The following is a 24,334-nucleotide window of genomic DNA, read 5'->3' as shown; positions in this document are numbered from 1 at the left end:
CACACCAGAGCCCGTGGAGGTTGCTCATGTGGGAGAGGCAGTGTGGGGTCACTGTCAGGAGTGGGCACTCTGCCCCATGACCACAGTTCCCTGCAGGGGAGGCTGATGAGTCCGTGTGCCCAGCCACGACTCAGGAATCTCTCTGATTGCATGCCTATTTATTTATTTATAGTTGTTGGGGGAGGAGCAGAGGGAGAGGGAGACAGAGACTCTCAGACTGTGCACTGAGAGCAGAGCCCAACACGAGGCTTGATCCCATGACCCTGAGATCATGACCTGAGCTGAAATCAAGAGTCAACCGCTTACGCAGTTGAGCCACCCACGTGCCCCTCTCCGATTGCATTTTGGGGGGACAGTCAACAACTGTTGTTTTGAGATCCAAATGTAGGCAGTAGAGATCCAAGGCTGCAGGCCCAGCAGAACTTCAAGTTGGAGAGAAACAGATGCTACCTAACGATAGAGGGGATAAAGGTATTTAACAAGATTAGAGATTATCTGTTACATATTTCTTACAATGTCCCTGGCCATTACAGAGTCCTTTAGAATAAAGGAACATGTGGGTCTTCTCCACTGACAGCCCCACTAGCTTGTGAGCTTTGGCCTTCTGGCAGCAGAGGATAGCCACGTAAGACAGGGTGGGCTATAGCTTGGCTCCCCACCAGGGCACACATCAATCAGCAGATGAAAACACAATGAAGAGGGGCACCTGGCTGGCTGAGTTGGTAGAGATGCAACTCTCGATCATGGGGTTGGGAGTTACTTTAAAAAGTTAAAAAATTTATTTTTTTAAAGATTTTATTTATTTATTTCACAGACAGAGATCACAAGTAGCCAGAGAGGCAGGCAGAGAGAGGAGGAAGCAGGCTCCCCGCTGAGCAGAGAGCCCGATGCGGGGCTCGATCCCAGGACCTTGGGATCATGACCCGAGCTGAAGGCAGAGGCTTTAACCCACTGAGCTACCCAGGCACCCCTAAAAAGTTAAAAAATTAAAAAAAAACCATAAAGGAATGTCTAGGGACCTAGGCTTTGAAACAGTTGCATCACAAAAAGCAGTTTGGGGAACACTGGATTAAAGAGCAGTCTTGGGAGATTTGGAAAAAAAGATGCAGACTGTCCAGATTATCTGCATCTGCTATACTATTATTACTGGATGTCGCTTGAGGAAAGCTGTTTCATCTCCTTTGTGCTTCTATTTCTTCCTTTGTAGAACTGGGGAAATTACATCTGCTATATTATGACTTTCCTTGAGGATCAAAGGTCAGTATATGTGAAGTGACCGGACTTGTGACTAGTAAGCACTGGGTTAGCACGTGATGAGACGTTGTTATGATCGGGGGAAGCAGCCCGATAGTGACAATGAAAATAAAATGCCCAAGAGTTCTAATAGAGGTGTGAAAGCACAGAGATGGGGGAGTCAGGGGGAGTCTTCAGAGGGGAGTTTATGTTTGGACAGACTCTTGAAGAATGATCATAGCTCACCAGCCGCGTAAGGAGAAAGGAGTGTCCTTGGCAGAGGGAAGTCCGAGTGCAAAGATGGAGAAGTTTGATACGTCACGTGCTCATGGTAGATGGTAAGTGGTCTGTGGGCTGCGGTGTAGGATTCATGGTCGAAGACAGTAGGAGGGTGCCGTCGTGGAGATAAGACAGGGCCACACTGCTCTGAGCTCACAGGTGTAGCGAAAGCCATAAAAGAAAAGGCACAACTTGTGTTGAGCCTGAGCACTGAACTTTGGGAGGAGACGGTACCCGTGAAGACGATGAGTTTTTTCTTTTTCCTTCTATCTGAGCATGACTTTATTTATTTATTTTTTAAGATCTTATTTATTTGGGGCTCCTGGGCGGCTCAGTGGGTTGAGCCTCTGCCTTCGGCTCAGGTTGTGATTCCAGGGTCCTGGGATTGAGCCCCGCATCGGGCTCTCTGCTCAGTGGGGAGCCTGCTTCCTCCTCTCTCTCTGCCCGCCTCTCTTCCTACCTGTGATCTCTGTCAAAAAATAAATAAAATCTTAAAAAAAAAGATTTTATTTATTTATTTTGAGAGAGAGAGAGAGAGAGAGAATGACAGGAGGGGCAGAGAGAGAACCTTGAGCAGACCCGGTGCTGAGTGTGGAGGATGCGGGGCTTGATCTCAGGACCTGATACCATGAACTGAGCTGAAATCAGGAGACAGATTCTTTTTGTTTTTTTTAAAAGACACATTTATTCAGCATCATCAGACTATTACATTTAGCAATCAACAGCATGGGTGCAAAAAAAACTACATTAAAACCCTTTGTTGGAATGCTTTACACCCTCCACAGAACAGAAACGAAAATAACCTGTTATACAATTAGTCACAAATACAGTCCTCGAGTTTTTTTGCCCATACACATGAGTATTGTCTAAAACATGTCTTCTTTGTAGCAGCTAGGCCTGGCCACCACTGTGCTTGGCTGAGTTCACAAATCTTTTGTAACCTGTAGCTTCCCTATCACGTCTCTGGCTCTCCTCTCCTGCTAAGCTTTGTTCCTGGCAGTAATTAAAACCTGCCACTGCCGTAGCTCCTGCTGCTGCTGGAACCACCATAGCCATGTTGGTGAATTATCGGCCTCCACCACCATAAGGGTCAGAGTTTCTGCCTCCAAAATTGCCTCCTTTCATGGGTCCAGAATTTGAGGATTGATTGTTGTAATTGCCAAAATCATTATAGCTTCCGCCACCTCCAAAGTTGCTTCCATCATTACCAAATCCGGTATAGCCATCCCCACTGCCACCATATCCACCACCACCTTGACGGCCACCAAAGCCACCTCAACCACTGAAGTTTCATCCATGACCAAAGTTGTCATTCCCACCAAAACCACCTCCACGATCACCACCAAAGTTTCCAGAACCACTTCGACCTCTTTGGCCAGATGAAGCACGAGCCACCTCCTGCTTAGAGAGCACTTTCCTCACTTCACAGCCGTGGCCATGCACAGGATGGGATTTCTGAATGACAGTCTTGTCGACAGAGTAGGGTCATCCAATGTTACAAAAGCAAAACCCCTCTTTTTGCCACTACCTTGGTCAGTCATGATCTCAGTCACTTCGATTTCCCACACTGTTCGAAATCATCTCTTAGATGACATTCGTCAGTGACTTCTTTAATGCCACCCACAAAAATCTTTCTCACAGCTAAGTGGGCACCAGATCTTTGAGAATCTTCTCTCGACACAGCCCTGTTTGGTTCCACAATCTTCTGTCCACCCTGTGTGGATGCATTCATGGCTGCTTCCACCTCCTCCGCAGGGACATATGTCACAAGCCCAGAGCCTCTGGAGCACTTGGTGTTTGGATCTCTCATAGCCACACAGTCCGTAAGTGCTCCTCAGTGCTCAGAACGGCTCCTCACACCCTCATCAGTTGTTTCAAAGCTCAGACCTCCCGTGAAGAGCTTCTGCCGCTGTTCAGGCTCTTTGGGAGACTCTGATTTGGACATGACGGTGGTGGGAGGGGAGACTTGAGCGATGCTTGTTCGGCTCTGTCCACGGGCAGAAAGGAGTAATCTAACGAATGTATCTGAGGAGTCAGATTCTTTTTTTTTTTTTTAAGATTTTATTTATTTATTTGACACAGAGAGATCACAAGTAGGCAGAGAGGCAGGCAGAGAGAGAGAGAGAGAGAGAGAGGAGGAAACAGGCTCCCTGCTGAGCAGAGAGCCCGATGCAGGACTCGATCCCAGGACCCTGAGATCATGACCTGAGCTGAAGGCAGCAGCTTAACCCACTGAGCCACCCAGGCGCCCCTGAGGAATCAGATTCTTAATCGACTGAGCCACCCAGGTGCTCCTGAGCATGACTTTATTCTTTTTTTAATTTTTAAAAAAGATTTTATTTATTTATTCATTTGAGACAGGAAGAGAAAGCACAAGCAGGGGGAGAGGCAAGAGGAGAGGGAGAAGCAGGTTCCCCGCTAAGCTGGGAGCCCAACACAGGGCTCGATCCCAGGACCCCGAGATCATGACCTGAGCTGAAGGCAAACCGAGCATGACTTTAGACCTGGGTTCACCAACAAGCAGTGGCAGGGCTGGCTGCCAGAGGAGTTAGGGGTGACAGGAGAGCTAAGACGGAGAAGGGTTGGTAGAGCCGTGTGTCGTGGCAGTTTGGGGAACAGGCAGTGACAGGAGTGACAACTCATATGGGCTATTCCTCCATTCAGCTAATGTTGGCTGAGTATCCACTGTGTGCCACACACCCCAATAGGTAGATATTGAGGGCACAGATTGAACAAAGAGACAAAACCCCCTCTTCTGCTTCATTCTGTCCTCCACTATGCATTTACTATACTGTGTGTATTTGAAGGCACATCCCAGACATCCCAGACATCACATCACTTCACCTTGAAGTCTGTCTCACAGATAAGGGCTTTATTATCAGCATCTCATTTATCACACCATGCTGTATAATAGCATCATGCTCTTTACTTGTCAGTACACATTGACATTTTCCCCAGTGTTTTATTTTTTAAATTTAAATTCAATTAGCCAACATATAGTACATCATTCATTCCAGATGTAGTGTCCTTAGTGTTTTAAAGAAGTCTTTTAAAAAGTCACTTTCTTTGTTCTCCATTCTGTTCCATTGATCTACATGTCTGTTTTTGTGCTAGTACTGTACTGTCTTGATGATGACGGTTTTGTAATAGAGCCTGAAGTCAGGTATCATGGTGCCACCAGCTTTGGTTTTCTTTTTCAGCACTCCTCTGGCTATTCAGGGTCTTTTCTTATTCCATACAAATTTGAGGATTATTTGTTCCAGTTCTGGGAAAAATGTTGATGGTATTTTGATAGGGATTGCACTGAATGTGTAGATTGCTCTTGGTAGCATCAACATTTAGACGATATTTTTTCTTCCGGTCCATGAGCATGGAATGTTTTTCCATTTCTTTGTGTCCTCCACAATTTCTTTTATGCATGTTCTGCAGTTTTCTGAGTACAGATCCTTTACCTCTTCAGTTAGGTTCATTCCTAGGTATTACAGTTTTTGATGCAATTAAATATGGACCATTTTCTTATACCACACACAAAAATAAACTCAAAATGGATGAAAAACCTAAGTGGGAGACAGGAATCCATCAAAATCCTACAGGAGAACACAAGCAGCAAACCTCTTTGACCTCGGCCACAGCAAATTCTTGCAAGACACGTCTCTGAAGGCGAGGGAAACAAGGGCAGAAATGAGCTATTGGGACTTCATCAAGATCAAAAGCTTCTGCACAGTAGAGGAAACCGTTAATAAAACTAAAAGGCAACCTATGGAATGGGAGAAGATATTCGCAAACGACATATCAGATACAGAGCTAGTATCCAAGATCTGTAAAGAACTTACCAAATTCAACACCCAAAGAACAAATAATCCAATCAAGAAATGGGCAGAAGACATGAACAGACGTTTTGGCAAAGAAGACATCCAGATGGCCAACAGACACATGAAAAAGTGCTCCACATCACTCGGCATCAAGGAAATGCAAATCAAAACTTCAGTGAGATACCACCTCACACCAGTCAGAATGGCTAAAATTAACAAGACAGGAAACAAGTTTTGGTGAGGATGCAGAGAAGGGGGAACCTTCCTACACTGTTGGTGAGAATGCAAGCTGGTGCAGCCACTCTGGAAAACAGCATGGAGTTTCCTCAATAAGTTGAAAACAGAGCTACCCTATGACCCAGGAAATCGCACTACTGGGTATTTACACCAAAGATACAGATGTAGTGAAAAGAAGGGGACACGTGCACCCCAATGTTCATAGCAGCAGTAATCCACAATAGCCGAATTGTGAAAAGAGCCAAGACGTCCATCAACAGATAAGTGGATAAAGAAGGTGTGATTGATATATACAGTGGAATATTACGCAGCCATCAGAAAGGATGAATACTTACCATTTGCATTAATGTGGATGGAACCAGAGGGATTATGCTGAGTGAAATAAATCAATCAGAGAAAGACAATTATCATATGGTTTCACTCATACGGGGAGTATAAGAAGCAGCACAGAGGATCATAGGGGAAGGGACGGAAAACTGAATGGGAAGTCATCAGAGAGAGAGAACCATGAGAGACTCCTAACTAGGAAACAAACTGAGGGTTGCTGGAGGGGGTGACTGGGTGATGGGCATTAAGGAAGGGACACGCTGTGATGAGCACCAGGTGTTACATGCAACTGATGAATTGCTAGACTGCACCTCTGAAACTAATAATATAATTTCTGTTAATGAAATTGAATTCTAATTTTTAAAAAGTCAGTTTTTTTAATCCAGAGTCAAACAGGACTGCATGCTGTATTTGCTCGACTTGTGTCTTTTAGTAATCTCTAGTAGTTCTCCACAGTTTATTCTTTTATGATTTTTAAAATTTATTTGTCAGAGAGAGAGAGAGAGAGCACAAGCAGGACGAGCAGGCAGAAGGAGAAGCAGGCTCCCCACTGAGCAAGGAGCCCAATGCGGAACTTGATCCCAGGACCCCAGGAGCATGACCAGAGCAGAAAGCAGATGCCCAACTGACTGAGCCATCCAGGCATCCCTTCTTAGTCCCTTTTGTAACCTTTCATGCTGCTGAAATTTTTTTTTGTTTTTAAATTATATGGTAGAGGAGCCTGGGTGGCTCAGTCGGTTAAGTGTCTGACTCTTAGTTTCGGCTCAGGTCATGATCTTGGGCTTGTGAGCTTGAGTCCCACTTGGGGTTCAGCGCTCAGGACAGTCTGCTTGTGCCTCTCCCTCCCCCTGCTCTCTCTCTCTCTCAAATAATCTTTTAAAAAGTAAATATCATATGGTAAAATTGACTTTTGGGTATATAATTATATTTTAACGCATAGGTAGATTCATGTAACTCCTACCACACTCAGGTTACAGAACCATTTCTTCACCCCCCTCAGAAACTGTCTGGCACTATCCCTTTTAATTCACACCTCTAAGTGCCTTTATATTTGTTGGAAAATTGAGCCACGTGTTCTGTAGAATTTCCCACAAGCTGGACTGGACTGACAGCATTCTCACAACGTGGTGTAGTGCGCTTCTGTAATTTTCTGGTAATAGATCTAGAAGTTTGGTTAGACTTGGGTGCAGTTTTCCCTTTCTTTCTTTTGGTAAAAGTCCTGACAGATGGAACTGTGGTTTTCCTGTTGCGTCATATCAGAAGGAACATGGTATTTGGCTGAATCTCTTCTACGAATGCTGGACTTCATCACTGAGTTTAGTCTGAGTTTAATTGTGATCAGCTCAATCCCTCCGCCGGAGCTCACCCCATCGGCCCCTCACCTGATGACTTTCCTTGCAGTTCATGGCCACATGCTTCCCACTAGATCTGTTGTTTCATTAGGGATTCCAGAATGGTGACTTTCCAATTTTCTAATTCTGGCATTTCTTTTGCATTGATCAGTTTTAGTTCTCTTCTGATATACGTTTAACGGAAGGAAAGGCTCAATCAGGAAGAGACTATATGGTCATTTTTCGAAAAGTTTTATTCGTTTATTTATTTATTTATATTATTATTTTATATTATATATTATTATAAATATTAATTAATTTATTATTCTATATTATTTGTAATTTATTTATTAATATTATATATTATTATATAATTTGATATATATTAAATCACATCAGGACAAGAATTTTAATGAGTTTCTGAGTCTTAGGCCTTGTTCGGGGGAAAGGGAATAAGCTTTGAACTGGATGAAAAGTAGACATTTGGTCCTAGATTAGACCTATTAATATCCAAAACTGTCATTGTTCTAACAGCCAGAGTGACACGGAAACCTGTAGGATTAGATGCTAATGATGCAGCTATCTTCAGTTTGTGAAAATTCACTGAGCATGTACCCCAGGGTGTACTTTCTTACATGCATCTTCAGGTTCAATAAAAATTTTAAAAGAAAGTGACAGGTTGTCGTGTAATCCAGATGTATAGAAGGGAGATCTCACACAGCAGGTTTGTGGACGGTGGAGAGTTAAAAATGGAGATTTTTAGGATCATGCCTGTTTATGCCAGCGGCAGGTTAGATAATATCTGACCCTCTGTCATGTCCAGTCTGATGTACCAGGGAAACAACAGGTGTGTGTGCCTTGCTGGGAAATATTACCATGAAATGAATGAAAATTTCAATCTGGGCAGTGCCGTTTTGGAACATTCCTGGCAGTTGGTGTGTCAGTGGAATGGAGGAGGCCATCGGAGTTGGGCAGGGCAGTCGGGAGGCTGTGGCACAAGATTCCATTGGGTTAGAGCACTGTGTCGGGGTGGGGGTCAGCCCACTCTCTCCTCCAGGGATGCCCTTACAGAAGCACCTCCACCTCAACATGTCCAACCCGACTCATCATCTTACTCCCGGATCCTGGTCCTGGTGCAGTGTTCTCAGCCCCGTGGATCCTGTCCATCACCCATTCAGTCGTGCCAGCCAGAATCTGGGAGTCGCTCTTGCCTCCTCCCTCTGCCAAGCCCTGCTGGTATCATCTGTTAAAGGTCTGTTGACTCCTTCAGCTTCTCTACACCTTCGCCCGGGCTGAAGGTCGCCCTGGCTGAAGGTGCCTGGGCTCCCACTGCAGGGTCCGAATCCATACACCTTTGCCTGCTGTGACCTGCATCCCGTTCCCTGGCCGCACTACCACCAGTGGATCTGAATCATTCAGAATTCTCGCGGTTGGATCATCCTCAGGAGGGTTTTCCCAGGTGGGGGCCCCCCGTGCCTCCAGGCTTCCACCCGGCTAGCTGCGTGACCCCACTGCCCGCACAGGTGGTATTGGAAGGCACTGGGAAGGAGGAGCCTCAGCGAGTATGGTTTTGTGACGAGAAGACCACCTCATGGGGCAGCTGGTCGCCAGATGAGAAATGGCCAGGATGCTGGTTACTCCTAGGACAGAATCCAGCCTCATCCGCCCCCAGGGGAGCATCTAGAATATGTGGCCACTGGCCCACAGAAAATCAAGTTTGGCTTCAGGATACTGCTGCCTGTGCAAGTAGCATGGTTCTAAGTCATAGAATTAATATTTATTGCTTTTCGTCTTGGCCAAAAACTTCAATATTCAGCAGTGTAAATTTTAATCCACCTAGACAACATGAAAGTAAAAGATTATAACTGCCAAAAAAGGATTGATGAGAAGGAGAAAGAACTGTAGACGGAGGAATTCTCTTCATCTGAGAGGCAAATCAAGAGGCAACACGTGAACCAGTTATGACCAAAAAATAGAAGTTACAATTTATCTTTTAAATATCCCAGAAGTAAAAAATTTTAAATGATACAAGTAGTGAAAGGATGGTGAGTTTGATCTGCATTCTTGGCCATCCTAGCTGTAAATCATGAGAAAATTTCTAAAGCTAGATAAAGAACACAGACATGTTACTCAGTGATATGGAGGTAACAGATGGGTGAGAAGTGGCAATGGACTGGGCTAGGGCTCTGGCTTTCAATTACGATCCCTCATTTTTTTGTGTGCCATGCATATACCCATTGTATATTAAATATGAAAAAACAAGTCCATGTACTGTATACGTGGAATTTTTTTTAAAGATTTTATTTATTTATTTGACAGACAGAAATCACAAGTAGATGGAGAGGCAGGCAGAGAGAGAGAGGGAAGCAGGCTCCCTGCTGAGCAGAGAGCCCGATACGGGACTCGATCCCAGGACCCCGAGATCATGACCTGAGCCGAAGGCAGCGGCTTAACCCACTGAGCCACCCAGGCGTCCCCGTGGAATTTTAATTATAAAATTAATAACCTATGACTAATATACATCCAATATAGGTGAAATTTCTTTTTATGGGCCATAAAGTGATAGTTTTCCTATGTTAATTTAAAATAAATCTAACATAATTTTTAGTAGCCACGTTTAAAAAAAAAAAAAGAATATGTGGCCAAATCAAGAAGTCTGCCCATTCCCCACTTTTTTTTTTTCCTTCTCTAAGTTCTGTGTCTGTGAGGCTTGGGGGCTCTGAGTCACCCAGAGGGTTTGCTTATCTACTGCGCTGTTCCCCTCCCCAGATTTCTCGGAACCTCACCTCCCTCATCCCCAGGGGAACCAGGAGAGGAGCCAGGTTCACGCCCTGTTCCTGGGGGCAGCTCATTGCTGCAGAGATAAGCACCTGACTAGGGTTTGGCCGGTCATTGCCAGGAATCTGGAAGGAAGGCCAGGAGACGCCAGCTCAGACCAGTGAGGTGAAGGGGACTTCCTGGGTCCCAGTCCAGGCCTTCTCTGCACCTGTTTTGGAGACCCTGATGTAGCTCTGCCTAACACCAGGGCCCTTCCAGCACGCTTTCCCTCACCAACATAAGCTGGCTTCTGTGAGTTTCTGTAACTGGCACTCAAAATAATTCCACCTCATGATTCTCAGAATTCCTTTTTATGAGCCTAAAGACCACCTGACATTCCCCATAAAACTGCTTCTCCCTCATGGAGCAAAAGGTGGAGATGACCGACGGTACGTGTACCCCGGTAGCAGGGTCCTACCCTCCTCGCAGAGAACAGATGTTGCAGCATCCAGGACCGTGGCTGTTTGCAGAATTCCCACTGGAACTCTCTTCTTTGACTGTCCACCCTATGCAGCTGTGCTTACTTCCACTTTATTGTGCCTATTCAAGAAGAAGAGGGAGTTGTCCTCGAACTGGCCCCTGGCCGTCCCCCATGAAAGAACAGTCATGAGTAGGCGTTCACACGTGTAGCGAGGAGGCCGTCGCCGCTGTCCCTCGTTTCTGTCCCTTGGAAGGATCTGCGTGCTCACTCCCCCTCAGCCCAGAGGCACATTTCCAAGAAACGGGAGGGAAGCACCCAAAATACCTGAAGGTTGAGAAACAAGAGATTTATCTCAGTGGGGAGGGTTGAAACTCCTGTAGATACTGTGAATATCTCTTAGTTCTAATTTGGCTTGATAATAAAGGAGAGACCATTACAGAAAGAAGCCGTTGACTTATACCACCTCTTTTTATCCTGAAAAAGGTCCAGTTCTTGAAGAAAGGTTTTCTTGGTTTGGGCAAAGTCCTAAAAGAAACTGTGGTTGGATTGGTTGTGCGACTAGCTTTTGGGTAGTATCAGAAGGATGGGGGAAGGGTGCTGGGAGAGTTTGCCCCCGCCCCCCCTTCCCCTCCCTCCTTTGAGATGGTCGCTGTGGGAGATGGTTGAGTTCCCTTCTGTTGCCCACGGTCACCTGGAGGTACAGCTGGGAGAAGCCGTGTAGCTCTGGAGAGCTGCTCCTTGTCTGTTTCTCTGTCCCTCGTACCAGTTCTTAGGGTCCTTAAGATTCTGCCCTGGGGCAGTTTTAGAACATGTCCACAAATCCTGTGACACTCTGTCCATGGAAAGGTGGGGTATGTGTCTCCCCCTCGCCCTGGACCTTGTATGAAGAGATATCCAGGGAACCCAGGCGGGTTTGTAACTCCGTGTGTGACCAGTGGAGTCTGATGGAGACTTTGTTTGAATTCTGGCACCAGGTCAGAAACAATACTGCAGCTCCACCTCTGTTGGCTCTACACTCCTTTTTGGAGCCCGGAGCTGCAGGGTCAGACATCTAAGCCTGGGCCATAGAAAGAGGCCGCTGCGTGTTGGTGCCACAGTTAGTAGCTCCAGCAGAGGTCTCAGCAGACAGCCAGCATCTAGTGCTGGACATGAGAGTGAAGGCAGCTTCATGTGAACCCAGCCTCTAGCAGATGGGTCTTCCGGCCAGCGAGCCTTCCCACCTGAGGCCCCAAAGATCATGGAGCAAAGACGGGCCCTTTCTGCTGTGTCCCCACCTGAATTCCAGACCCACAGAATCCGTGAGCAAAATAAAATGTTTGTTTGAAGCCTTTATGTTTTGGGTGAACTTGGGTCAACCCAGAGTAAGGAGAACATCTGCCACACGGGGCCTCCCCACACCTCTCCATACAACTGAAAGCTTGGAGGGCAGTAGCTGAGCACTCGTGGTCTCTGTAGGCATGCTGGGCCCCAAGAAGAAAATAAATGGAGGGCTTAAGTGAGGCATTCCCATTTTATTCTACCCGTAATTACCAACGAGATATGGCATTCCATTGTCCTTGAGACCTGGAACCTTATAGGGACTAAGCTTCCTTCCCATCAAAGAAACATCAGAAGAAGGACACGACTGTTCACCTTGTCAAGAAGTGTATTTTAAAAGTTTTTTTCAGCACACCCCTCCTCCCCCAGTTATTTCCGTGTGCTCTCATCTTGCTGTGGGAAGACCCATGGCAAGCAGGTATAGGTGGGCTAGGGAGGTGTTTGGTGGTCTGATGCCCTAGTGCCTCGCTTTGAAGAACCCCCTCCTCTTGGCCTTGGGTCTTATCCACAGCGTTTGTGGTGTCTTGACTCTGCAAGGACTGAGCCTTCCCAGGTTCTGTGGGATTCAGTCGTCCCCCTTCCCACAGGGTGCCCTTCTTCACATTAGGAAGATTAAATGGACCATCGAATCACTCAGACCCAAACTCAGATTTGTCCCTCCTCAAACCTCTGCATTTGTTACTTCGTTTTATGACGTTAGAATGAAACCTGAGAGGATAGAAATACCAGAAGAACCAGCTTCAGAATATAGTTGCAGGATTCCTGAATAAAATGTTACCGAAGGGGGGGGGGTGTGCCTTGAGCATCTGCTTTTGGCTCAGGTCATGATCCAGGGATCCTGGGATCGAGCCTCGCATCGGACTCTCTGCTCAGTGGGGAGCCTGTTTTCTGCCTCTCTGCCTACTTGTGATCTCTTTCTCTGTCCAATAAATAAATAAAATCTTAAAAAAAAAAAAAAAGATATAGGACGCCTGGGTGGCTCAGTTGGTTGAGCAGCTGCCTTTCAGCTCAGGTCATCATCCCAGCGTCATGGGATCGAATCCCACATCGGGCTCCTTGCTCCGCAGGGAGCCTGCTTCTCCCTCTGACTCTGCCTTCCACTCTGTCTGCCTGTGCTCGCTCTCGCTCACTCTCTCTCTGACAAATAAATAAATAAATAATCTTAAAAAAAAAAAAAAGATACTAGCTGGGGTGCCTGGGTGGCTCAGTTGGTTAAGCATAAGCCTTGAGCTCAGGTCATGGTCCCAGGGTCTTGGGATCAAGGCCTGCATCGGGCTCCCCTGCTCGGCGGAAATCCTGCTTCTCCCTCTCCTTCTGCCTGCCTTTCCCCCTGCTTGTGCTCTCTCTCCCTCTCTCTGTCAAATAAATAAATATATATATATATATATATATATTTTTAAAGAAAGGTACTAGCCATTGCAGGCAGAGGAAATAGGCATTCTCCTGTGTTTCTGGTGTAAGAGTAAATTGGCATCGCATTTTGGGGGTCACTTTCACTCTGTGTGGCCAAAGTCTTCATATCTTTTGACCCAGAAGTTCCACTTCTAGGAATTTTCTTTTCAGGAAATAATTGCGATATATGCACAAATTTGGTATAAGGACATTCATTTCATTGTTATTTATAGCACTGAAAAATTGAAAATAATTTGTCTGCCCTAATATGGGCTTGATAGGAGAGATTATAATATCAGACATAAATAATGTTGCAAAAGAGCACCATGAAAATATGATAGTGATATGCAAAGTGAAATCATGGCTCTGAAGCAGTTTTTGTGTTACAAGGGATTCTTTCTATTGCAATAACTCAACTAAAAGTGATTTAAGAGAAAGAAAAAGAATATCTTGATTCATAATCCTGGGAGGTCAGGAAGTAGAATGCTTTCAGGCAGGCTGGACACAGGTGCTCAGGGGTCGTCTTCAGGAACATGCTTCTGTCTCTTAGTTCAGTCTTATTTTGTGTTGGTGTTATTTTCAGGTACACTTTCCGCAAGTGTCGTTAAACAGGTGCATCAGAGTTCTCCAGACAAACAGAGGCAGGAAAGCCCAGGGGTGTAGTTTGGAGGCCTCGGGGCCGGAGAGCTGATGGTGTAAATCCAGGCTGGTTCTGGAGGGCTGTGAGCCAGGAGTGCTGAGGTCAGCAGAAGATGAATGTTCCAGCTTAAGTAGTCAGGCAGACCATGAACTCAACCTTTCTCCACCTTTTTGTTCTCCACAGGCCCTCAGCAGGTTGGATGACATCCATCCACACTGGGGAGGGCCATCTGCTTTGCTCAATCCACTCATTAAAATGCTGATCTCGTCTGGAAACACCCTCACAGACACACCCAGAAATTATGTCTAACCACCCACCTGGGCATCCTGTGGCCCAGTCAAGCTGACATGTAAAATTAGCCATCAGAGGGCCTACCAGCAGCTCTGCGGTTATATTACAGAAAAAGAGTCTCTCCTTCCAAATCGTTCCAGCCGAAATCCCAGTGCTAAATCTCTTTCACCGGGCCTGGGTCATGTACTCCTTTCCCTCTTCAGCTGAGAGATGGTGTGGGTTCCAACTGAAATATGAAATAATGTCAATAGCTAAAATTTATTGAGTACTAATTCCATGTCAGATTAGGAATCTGAGTTTGAGTTCTATGATAAGACGTGTGACCTTGGGCAGTTCAGTCTCCCCACACCCAAAGACACACAGTTCATGTCTTCAGTATTATTTCACTTAATCCTCTTGACAACTCTGTGGAAATAGATCCTGTCCTCATTTTAACAGATGAGGAAACCAAGGCTTGGCCAAGTAAAACATATTATACACAACAAAAGAATTAGCAAATGGTGAACCCATTCATGTGGGTTGAGAATGTGAGAGGAGGCAGTTCTCAGAAGAAGCAGAGGCTCCTTCGGACATCAAAAGCAGCCCCAAACAGAGGCAAACAAAACCAAAACCAACAACCCCACAGAATATAGGTATTTGAAAACTCTGTAAATCTATCACTCATATATTCATAAAGCCATAAGAATGTATTGCACTCATATTATAAGAAGAGGACGATGAAATCATAACTTCAAGAGAAGAGCCCTTCAAAGTTAAAGCAGGAGAGTAGACCTGAAAAATGTACTGTAAGAGTCAGTTTGAGGAAATCCTTGAGGAAGACAAAGAGATGGGAAATGGGAGAGAAAACGAGAAGCCCGGGAGATTCACCATCTGAATAATAGAGTTCTAGAAAGAGAGAGGGGGAAGCGGTCATCAATGAAACAAAACAGAAGCAGTTACCACAGCTGAAGGACTTGAGGTTCCAAATCGAAAGGGTCCTTCAAATGCCCAAGAGAAAAGGATGAAAAGAGACCCACCAAGATACTCATCATGAAATTCCAGAACACTGGGGCAAAGAGATCCTACAATATGGCGGGGGTGGAGAGAAATGTAAGGGTCGTGGGCAGAGGATGGAAAGTGAGGCTTGTCTTTGCGTGCTCTAGCTAGCCAATGCTGGGAGCAAGCGGACAGTGAGCAGCGCCTTCAAAATGCTGAAGAAGAGTGGTTTCCACCCTACTACTCGTCACCCAGCTGAATTATCAATCAGATATGAAAATGAGTAAAGACATTTCAGACATGCCAGATTTCAAAGTGTTTCCCTCCCATGCACTCAGAGCAAAGCTACTGGAGGCTGTGCTTCTTGAACAAGAAGGCATGGGGGCACCTCAGATCGGCATCCGAGCCAGGGGAGAGGTGGAGGGGATCCTTAGGGTAAAAGTGGTGGGAGAGTCCAAGGGGGCAGCTGTGCCCTAGAGGCAGAAGGTGACAGTTCAAATCGAAGCACTGTGACCACAGAGAGACATGGCGACGGCTGCGGTGTCTCTTATTAACCCGCTACCACCACACTGACCTTAAGCCAAGGATGAATGCCCAGAGTCCGACCCGAGTTTTTGTGAAGTTCCGGCTCATTTCTGCATGTCCCGCTGCCTGATGTTCTGCATGTGTCATCTAGAAATGTTGGAAGGGAAGAACATGGTGAACTGAAAATGCAGAACTGTCACCCCCTGACCCTCCCGCTCCTGGCCAGACACCTAAAACCTGGTCCATGCTTCTCCATGAGCTTCTGTCCAACAATGGTGGCATCAGCCTTTCCTTACAGTCCTTGAGGGCTGCCTGCTGCTCAGATTTTCCAAACGTAGTAGATACTTAGAGATGCCTATGTGGGCGGAAAGCTGAAAGGGAAAATGGAAATGATCGACACAGAAGTCATCACAGTGGTCACTGCTGCAGGTAGAGAAGAGACTACAACCGAGGAGGGGCAGACAGAGGCCCCAGGAGGACTGGCCATGTTTTATATCTCAAACTGGCCATGTGATTGTATGCCCTATTAATATCTGTATTGCACAAATGATTTTATTCCCCTTCTATTTGCATGATGCATTTCGCCACAAACCATTTTTAAAAACCAAGGGCTGTTACTCAGTAAAGGGGGATGAATGTGGAGAGCAGAAATAGGAGATGCTCATCCAGAATCTTTGGAAGACGAAAACACCCGAGAAAAGAAAGGACAGGGAAGGACATATGTGCCTGCCTGTCTTTGTTGCAAGGAACAGAGACTTGTTCAGTTTAACTCAGGGAAGGAAAGGGGCTGTTTTGAGCCTGCAGGAGGAATGAACTGGAAAGATAAAACTCCAGCGGTTTTTTACTCTCCCTCCAGGCATCTCTGTGTCTCTGTCTGCTCTCATTACGATATCGGCCATATCGTAAACTTTCCCCAAATTCACTGGCTTAAAGCAACAATCGCCATTTATTTATTGGCTCATGATGATGTAATTGGCCAAGGGATTAGCAAGAGCGGCTCATCTCTGCTCATCTCTGGGCCAGCTGGACTGGGCCTGGAGGATGTGGAGGGCTGCACTCCATGTGTAGCTCCTCAGCTAAGGTGTCCAGAGCAGCAAGGGGCTAGTGGGGCCAGTCTCTCCAGCAGGGCTTCTTTATGTGGTAGCTCAGGGCTCCAAGAGAGGTAGAGCAGAAGCTGTCAGGTGCCTTGAGCTCTAGGTGTAGAACCGACACCATGTCACTTCCGCTGCAGTTTGTTGGGAGAGCAAGTCCCTGTGGTAAGGATTTCACCTCCTGAATGGAGAAGTGGCTTGTGCTTCCAAAGATGGGAAGGATCCTTGGCAGCTGTTTTTGCAAATAATCTGCCCTGTCTTTTCTCCCAGCACATATTTTGGATTGCACGGTCCACTCATCGTCCACTCACGATCCTCCCATGATTTTCTGTCACCTCCAATTTTACTGCTAACTTGAAAATTCGTTTAGTGTTTTTAGGTCCAAATTCCTAAGAACCGGTTGGTTCAATTCCCCTTTTTGCTTCCGCAGTTGCCCCAATAATGTCCTTCATACATGATTTTTTGGATCCAATATTCAAACCATGATCACAAGTAGGAATTAGTTATGTCTCCCTAAAGTACTTCTATTTAGGCAAGCTCCCTGGCTATCTTTCATCTTTCAGGACATTGACTTTTTCGGAAAGTCTAGGCCAGTTGTTTGCATGATGTCTTTCAATTTTGGATTTGCCTAATTATTTCCTCATGGCTAGATTCCGCTTAACCCCTTTTGATAGGAACAGGTGATGTTGTGTGACTAGCCCTTAGACGACGGCTGGACGTCCGCCTGTCTGTGCTCACCCTACTGCTCCTATCCCCACTTCCCTACTCTGTGTTTCCCGAGTTCCTTAGCCTGGAGGCTTCTGGGTAAATTTGGCTAAGAAGTGGCAGTGGCAGATGATCGGAGAGTGGGGAAAGGGGAGAGAATGACACATTTCCCATTTCTCTGTTCCTGTGAAGTCCTTGACTACAGCTCCTTCTTTTCTGTGCTCTCTTGCTCCCTCCAAACAGACCCTCCCCCTGTGGTTCCAGCTCCCTGGAGATCCCTCTCCTTGGTTCTGGCTCCAGCTGGCCCAACCTCCATGCTCCAATAAAACCTCCCTTTCCTGCTGCCCCTTCAGCCCTAGGGTAGCAATGGCGTCCGTCTGTGGCCAGCCTCTCCCTTGCCTCACCATCCTGTGGTTGGCCTCTCAGCTTTTCCATTTCCTGTGTAGCCAAGTTTCTTTATTTGGCTTGAAGAGCCCAGGGTGGTGTCTGTTTTCCTGACTACACCCTGACTAATACAGATAGGGCGCCCATCCTCGGTCTAATCCAAGCGACGTGTGGAATGTGCTATCAGCTAAGGCAGCACTGGGGGCTCTAAGAGGGGAGATTCCTTCACAAAGAGGGGTTAGTACTGTAGCCCCTCCCTGCTTACACAGGAAGAGAATGTACACGAGAATAATATCTGGATAGAATTTTAGATGATTTTATATTATTTCTTCTTCTTCTTTTTTGTTTATCCAAATTACTCACATTTTCTTTTTTCTTTCTTCAAGACTTTATTTACTTATTTATTTGAGAGAGAGAGCAAGTGTGAGCACGGGCAAGAGGGGAGGGGGGAGAGGGGGAGGGGAAAGGAGCGGAGAGAGAGGGACAAGCAGACTCCGCGCTGAGTGCAGAGCTAAACGAAGGACTCCATCTCACGACCCCGAGATCATGACCTGAGTCGAAACCAAGAGAAGGACACTTAAACCAGCCGAGCCCCCCAGGCGCCCCCCATATTACCTGCATTTTCTACAGTGGTGGATGTGGAAAGTGAGGGGGAACGGTCATCATTCCATGCGAAAGAAGATACACCAGAGAACAAGGAAACGGTTGACCCCCGTAAAAACCACATTGGTCCTGAGTCTTTTTCTCCAGCTGTTAAATCGTGATGGATCTGAAGTGTACACCGTGATGATGTGCTGCGCACGTACAATGAAAAAGGATTCCTACGACAGAGTTAACGAGCGCGTCATCAGCTCCCATCCGTACCTTCATGTACTGATTTGTTGTGGTGCGAACACTCACGTTCTACTCTCAGCAAATTTCAGTTGCACAAGGCAGCGTTGCCAAGTCTAGTCACCAGCTAGTCACACTGGACCTTCAGAATCTTTGTCTTACTCACCTTATTCATGCATAACCAAACCCCCGTGCCCTTTTCCAGCCAGTCCCTATTCGTCTCAACCCCCAGACCCCGGCCACGCGTCTCTCCTCTGTTTCTGTGTGTTCCACTTGAAAATTTTTTTTAGATTTCACATATAAGTGAAGCCAAGCAGTATATGTCTTTTTCCACCTGGCTCCCACAAATCTTCTAAATTTAAATAATAATAATAATAATAATAATAATAATAATAATGAGAGGCATTCCGTATAAGATAAAATATGAGAGTAACAGGAGATTTCTCTTGTGAGACTTATGTAAGATTGCTTATACTCTTGTTTATCTGATGCACTTCATAAATAATTGGATAATTTGAAAAATCTGGTGCTGTAACCATAAAAAGGAGAAACGGCTCGGTTGTTGAGGGTGATTTGCACATAACCACGCAGGCCCACAAATGAGCAAGTCTGTAGTGAGCGGGGAAGTCTTGCTGGTTCATGTGGATATGTGTACACTTAACAGGCGACTTGTGTGATTGTTTATAAGAATTGGAGGCCTGTTTTGCAGGCTTCGTAATCAGATCATCCTGGGGGTTTTGGAAATGTATTAGCTGAAAGACTGAAGGATTCACAGGGATATTAAAGCAACTGAGGCATGGGTTAGAAATCTGAGAAAGTGGGCCGCCTGGGCGGCTCAGTGGGTTAGGCCTCTACCTTCGGTTCGGGTCGTGGTCTCAGGGTCCTAGGATGGAGCCCCACATCGGGCTCTCTGCTCAGCAGGGAGCCTGCTTCCCCCTCTCTCTCTGCCTGCCTCTCTGCCTACTTGTGATCTCTCTGTGTCAAATAAAGAAATAAAATCTTAAAAAAAAAAAAAAGAAATCTGAGAAAGTGAGTGAAAAGTCTCAAGAAAGAGCAGTGGAAAGATTAAATGGGAATCGAGACTAAAGTAATGTGTACTCTATGTTGGCTAATTGAATTTAAATTTAAAAAATTAAAAACTGCATCAAGGAAGACAGGAATCATTGGAGAGAAAATGAAATGTCGGAAATGGGAAAAGAAAAAAGTACGGGGTTAATTGGCTAGTACTGGATTGGAATAGTCGACAAGCGGTTCTCACAGCAGAGCCTCGCGTGGAAAATATGCACTGCAAGTTAAGGACACAGCAAAACCTGCTTTCCACGCAACCCCAAGCAGTCTGCTGCAGAGTGTCTGCAACAATCAAAAGAAGACATTTTCCTGGACGTTTTACTGTTGTCAGTGACTGTCAGTGAGTCATAGCAACAGACTTTTGACTTCAACCTGCTTCCACCTGCCTAAGCCTGCACTTAGTCATGGTCTAATTACGGCTCTCTCAAGAGCATGTCCACTGGACTCCCAGGGTGCTACATGTTAGAAGATGGTTAATAATGCCGCCCGAAAGGACGTGTCTGAGTAAGCAAGTGAAACCAGCTCACATTGTGCTGTGGGTTACTTACGATGACCCCTTCGTAGTGCGTGTGTAGCGTTGTAGTCTATGAACACAGAGGGAGGTGTCCAGCCGGAATCAGGCCTGGTTGTCTCTCCCACCCTCACCGAGAAAGGAGCGAGGCTCGAAGAAGCATCCCTGACCCTGGGGGTCTTCTCCTTCTTGGTGGACAGAACGGGAGAAGGTGATCTGCGCCGTGTGGTCCGCAGGCTGCCAAGTCTCGGCCGGTGCTGGTGTGGATCCTGGCTGAGATCTCCGGACGGATTGTTCTGTTATCTTTACTCTCTCCCAACTTTCATCCCGAGCGAACGTCTCATGGCAGTTATATCCGCTGCTTGAAAGAGACTGTGCGTAAGTGGCTCGACGGCAATGACAGCCTCCCGACACACCGGGAAACTCCCCCTGGTCCGGGAGGGGGCCTCTCCGGCCTTCTCAGCCTGCCCAGCACTCCCCGGGGGAGAACACAGATTGTGCATTTGTCAACGGTGTGGCTCAGACTTCTGCTTCCCAGCGCTTCCCTCTCTGTTTGTGGACATTCTGGATCTGACTGTCTTCCACATTGCGGGAGATGCTCTGAAGTACCCAGCCCTGGATGTGTTGTCATGGGTAATCCGGAGGAGAGGTGTGCTACCATTCTGAGCACAGTGGCTGGTGTTTCTGGAAATACCCGAGGCCTCAAGGTATCAAACAGGCATCTGAATGGAAAATACATCTGAACTGGGGTCGCTCCATGGTTCCCTTTTGAAAGCTCCTGTCGCGCAGTTCTGTCAAAATACAACAGCTGGGGGGTTGGGGGGTGGTGCCTGGCCACCTCAGTCAGTAGAGCTGGAGTGTGCGATGCTTGGTCCCAGGGTCATGAGTTCAAGCCCCACGCTGGGTGTAGAGCTTACTTAAGAAAAAAAAATAAATAAATTGAAAACAAAATACGACAGCCATGTATGCCCGTAATCCTCCCTAGAGTAATCATACTCCCTGTCAACACTCCAAAATGCTTCCATTTAGAGCGTGTTAATTAAGCATGAGCAGAAATATTTTTAGATCATTGCTGCTCCCCCAGCAATGAAACTTCACCAGGTCCCTCACCTTATGCATTTCAGTCAATTTTAGGTGTCCTCAGAAAGCACATCTTACAGAATCTGTTTCTTTTTTTCTTTTTTCTTCCTGCCCACTCAGCTGAACCTCCTCTCCTGGTTTCTCCAACCAGGACCCGGAATTCCTCTCCATTTTAAGAAGCACATACTTCCTGAGTTAGGCGTCCTTACATTCTTTCTGAAGACAGACCCGGTTTCGTTTCCGAGAATGAAGATCAGAAATGCTATCACTTATATTTTGTGCCTGTTTAACGAAGACCATGCTGATTCCAAGGGTTTTTTTTTTTTTTTTTAAGAATACCCTTCATTTCCAGAGTATACAGTTCTTAAATTAATACGTTTTGTTTTTTAGAGCAGTTTTACATTTACAGGAAAACTGAGAAGAAAGTAGGAACCTTTTTTTTTTTTAAGATTTTATTTATTTATTTGACAGAGAAAGATCACGAGTAGGCAGAGAGGCAGGCAGAGAGAGAGAGGAGGAAGCAGGCTCCCTGCTGAGCAGAGATCCTGATGCGGGGCTTGATCCCAGGACCCTGAGATCATGACCTGAGCCGAAGGCAGCAGCTTAACCCACTGAGCCACCCAGGCGCCCGGAACCTATTTTTGAACAGAAATCACTCTTCTCCTTCTTCTCCTCCCCCTCTCTGTCACTCTTCTCTCCTTCTGAGAGAGAATGTGAGTGGGGAGAGGGGTATGGGGGCGGGGGAGACAGAGAGAATCTCAAGCAGACTCGCCACTGAGCGCAGAGCCCGACTCAGGGATTTGATCGCATAACCCGGAGATGATGACCTGAGCCCAAACCAGGAGTCCAATGCTTAACCAACTGAGCCACCAAGCACCCCTTGAACAGACGTTCCTAAGCGCTCACGAAGCTCCAGGGCTGCTATTCCAGTGAGTTTGTGATAACAAACTCGATGTCTATAACCAATAAGCCTACAGCCTATCACCAAGTGCAAATCAGTGCCCCTCAAAAATCCCTACCTGATAGTTTTGCCTTAAATCACAAGGCTGTTGGGACGCCTGGGTGGCTCAGTTGGTTAAGCAGCTGCCTTCGGCTCAGGTCATGATCCCAGCGTCCTGGGATCGAGTCCCACATCGGGCTCCTTGCTCAGCAGGGAGCCTGCTTCTCCCTCTGCCTCTGCCTGCCGTTCTGTCTGCCTGTGCTCGCTCTCTCCGCCCCCCTCTCTCTCTGATAAATAAATTAAAAAAAAATCACAAGGCTGTAAGTCGCTGGTTCTATACCTTCTATCTTTTACGCCACCATTTTCATGCCACACTTGCTGTTATTTATTGCATTATTTAGTGTTGTCTGCGCTTAAACTTTATATAATTGGAATCATACTAAAGCATTTACTGTGTTGCTTCTTCAGCTTGATGTTATGTTTGTAACGGTAATTCGCGTCGCCATGTGCTGCGGTGTGTAGCTGTGGCTCCCTCGCTTCCGCTGCTCTGCAGTGCTCTCTTGCACGAATGTCCCACAGTCCCTCCATTTTCCTGTTGATGGACGCTGGATGGTTTCCTATTTACTGCTGAGAATAACGTAATCTCTCTTGTGCCTGCAGTGCGCATGGGCTGGAGTTTCTGCGCAGCGTGTGCCTAGAATTGGATTCGCCAGTAGAAGATGCCCCTGACTTTCCGAAGTGGCCAACGGAAGCCAGGCTGTCGTAGGTGAGAACTGTGCCACGTCCTTGGCAGTCCTTGGCATGCTGAGTGTTCTTATTTTAGCTATTCCGTAAGTGTTCGTTGTAGCTCATTGAAGTCTTCGTTTTTTTTTTTTTTATTATTAATGAGATTGAGAATTTTAAAATATGCTTATTGGCCATTTGGATCTCTTCTTCTGTGAAGTGCCTGTTCGAGTGTTTTGTCTAGTTAGTTAGTTATTTTTTATAAATGGATAACTTTGTTTGTTTTGTTTCTTAAGGAGGCTCCGTGCCCAGTGTGGAGCCCAATGCAGGGCTTGAACTCACGATCCTGAGACAAGACCTGAGCTGAGATCAAGAGCTGGGCGATTAACTGACTGAGCCACCCAGGTGCCCCCTGTTCTGTCTAGTTATTATGAGGTTGTCTCTTACTTGTTGATTACTAGAGTTCTTGTTGTGTTCTAGGTACTCGCACTTTTGGGGGGTTACGTGAGCTACAGATATCCTGTTCTGCATCATGCTCTTAGAGTTTGCCCTATGAGACTTGTATGAGAAACTTTTTAACTGTCATTTCAAGCAGACAGAAAACACAATAAACCCCTCCACTCCCGTCACCCATTTCAACAATTGTGTAATGTTGTGTGATGAGCAGAACTTCTTAATTTTTGTTTCAGCCGCTCTGTGAACCCCTTTATTCAGGGTTAGTACTGTCTGCCTCTTGTTTAAGATGAGGGCTTGAAGGTATTCTTCTACGTTTTCTTTTGAAAGATTTTAATATTATCTTTTACATTTAGACCTTGAAGCTTAAAGCTACTTGAAGCTGATTTATGTACAATAAGGGAAAAGACTCCTTTTTTCCCATATGGAGACCTCGCTGTCCCAGCACCCTTTCTGAAGGAGCCCGTCCTTCCCCACCTAACCTAGGTCAGCACTTCTGTTAAAAAATCACAGACATGGGGTGTCGGGGTGATTCAGTGGGTTAAGCGTCTGCCTTCAGCACTGGTCATGATCCCGGGGTCCTGGGATTGAGTCCCATGTCCGGCTCCCTGCTCGGCAAGGAGTCTGCTTCTCCCTTTGCCCCCTTCCCTGCTTGTGTGTGCTTTCACTCTCTTTCTCTCTCTCTCTCTCTGTGGAAACAAATAAATAAAATCTTTTTTAAAAAACGGCAGATATGCCTGGGTCTGTTTCTGGGCTCTTCTTTCTACACCAGTGGCTCTCGTGCTAGAACCAAGCTGTCTTTGTAAGCAGGCTGTTGGTGTCTGGCTTGATTACTGGTCGTAGTCATAACATGGCTTGTCTGATTGCCATCTCTTGTTGGGACTTGATTTATTGTCCAGTATAGGACATTTCTGTAAAGGTCCTGTGTGTTCCTGAAAAGAGGATGTGTTA

General features: G+C 46.2%; 1 long non-coding RNA gene across 1 annotated transcript in view; it reads left to right on the top strand.

The window, feature by feature from the left end:
- The window catches only part of LOC309851955, a 54,367-nt gene extending 30,254 nt beyond the window's left edge, over nucleotides 1-24,113 (top strand). The window contains exons 4-5 of the long non-coding RNA XR_014305009.1: nucleotides 22,868-22,973; nucleotides 23,227-24,113. This is a non-coding gene — a long non-coding RNA (uncharacterized lncRNA). The remainder of the gene's footprint in view (nucleotides 1-22,867; nucleotides 22,974-23,226) is intronic.
- The last annotated feature ends 221 nt before the right edge of the window (nucleotides 24,114-24,334 follow it).

Source organism: Mustela nivalis (genome assembly GCF_964662115.1).
Source record: "Mustela nivalis genome assembly, chromosome: 17".
Classification (NCBI taxonomy): domain Eukaryota; kingdom Metazoa; phylum Chordata; class Mammalia; order Carnivora; family Mustelidae; genus Mustela; species Mustela nivalis.
This window is presented reverse-complemented; position numbering and strand designations above follow the sequence as displayed.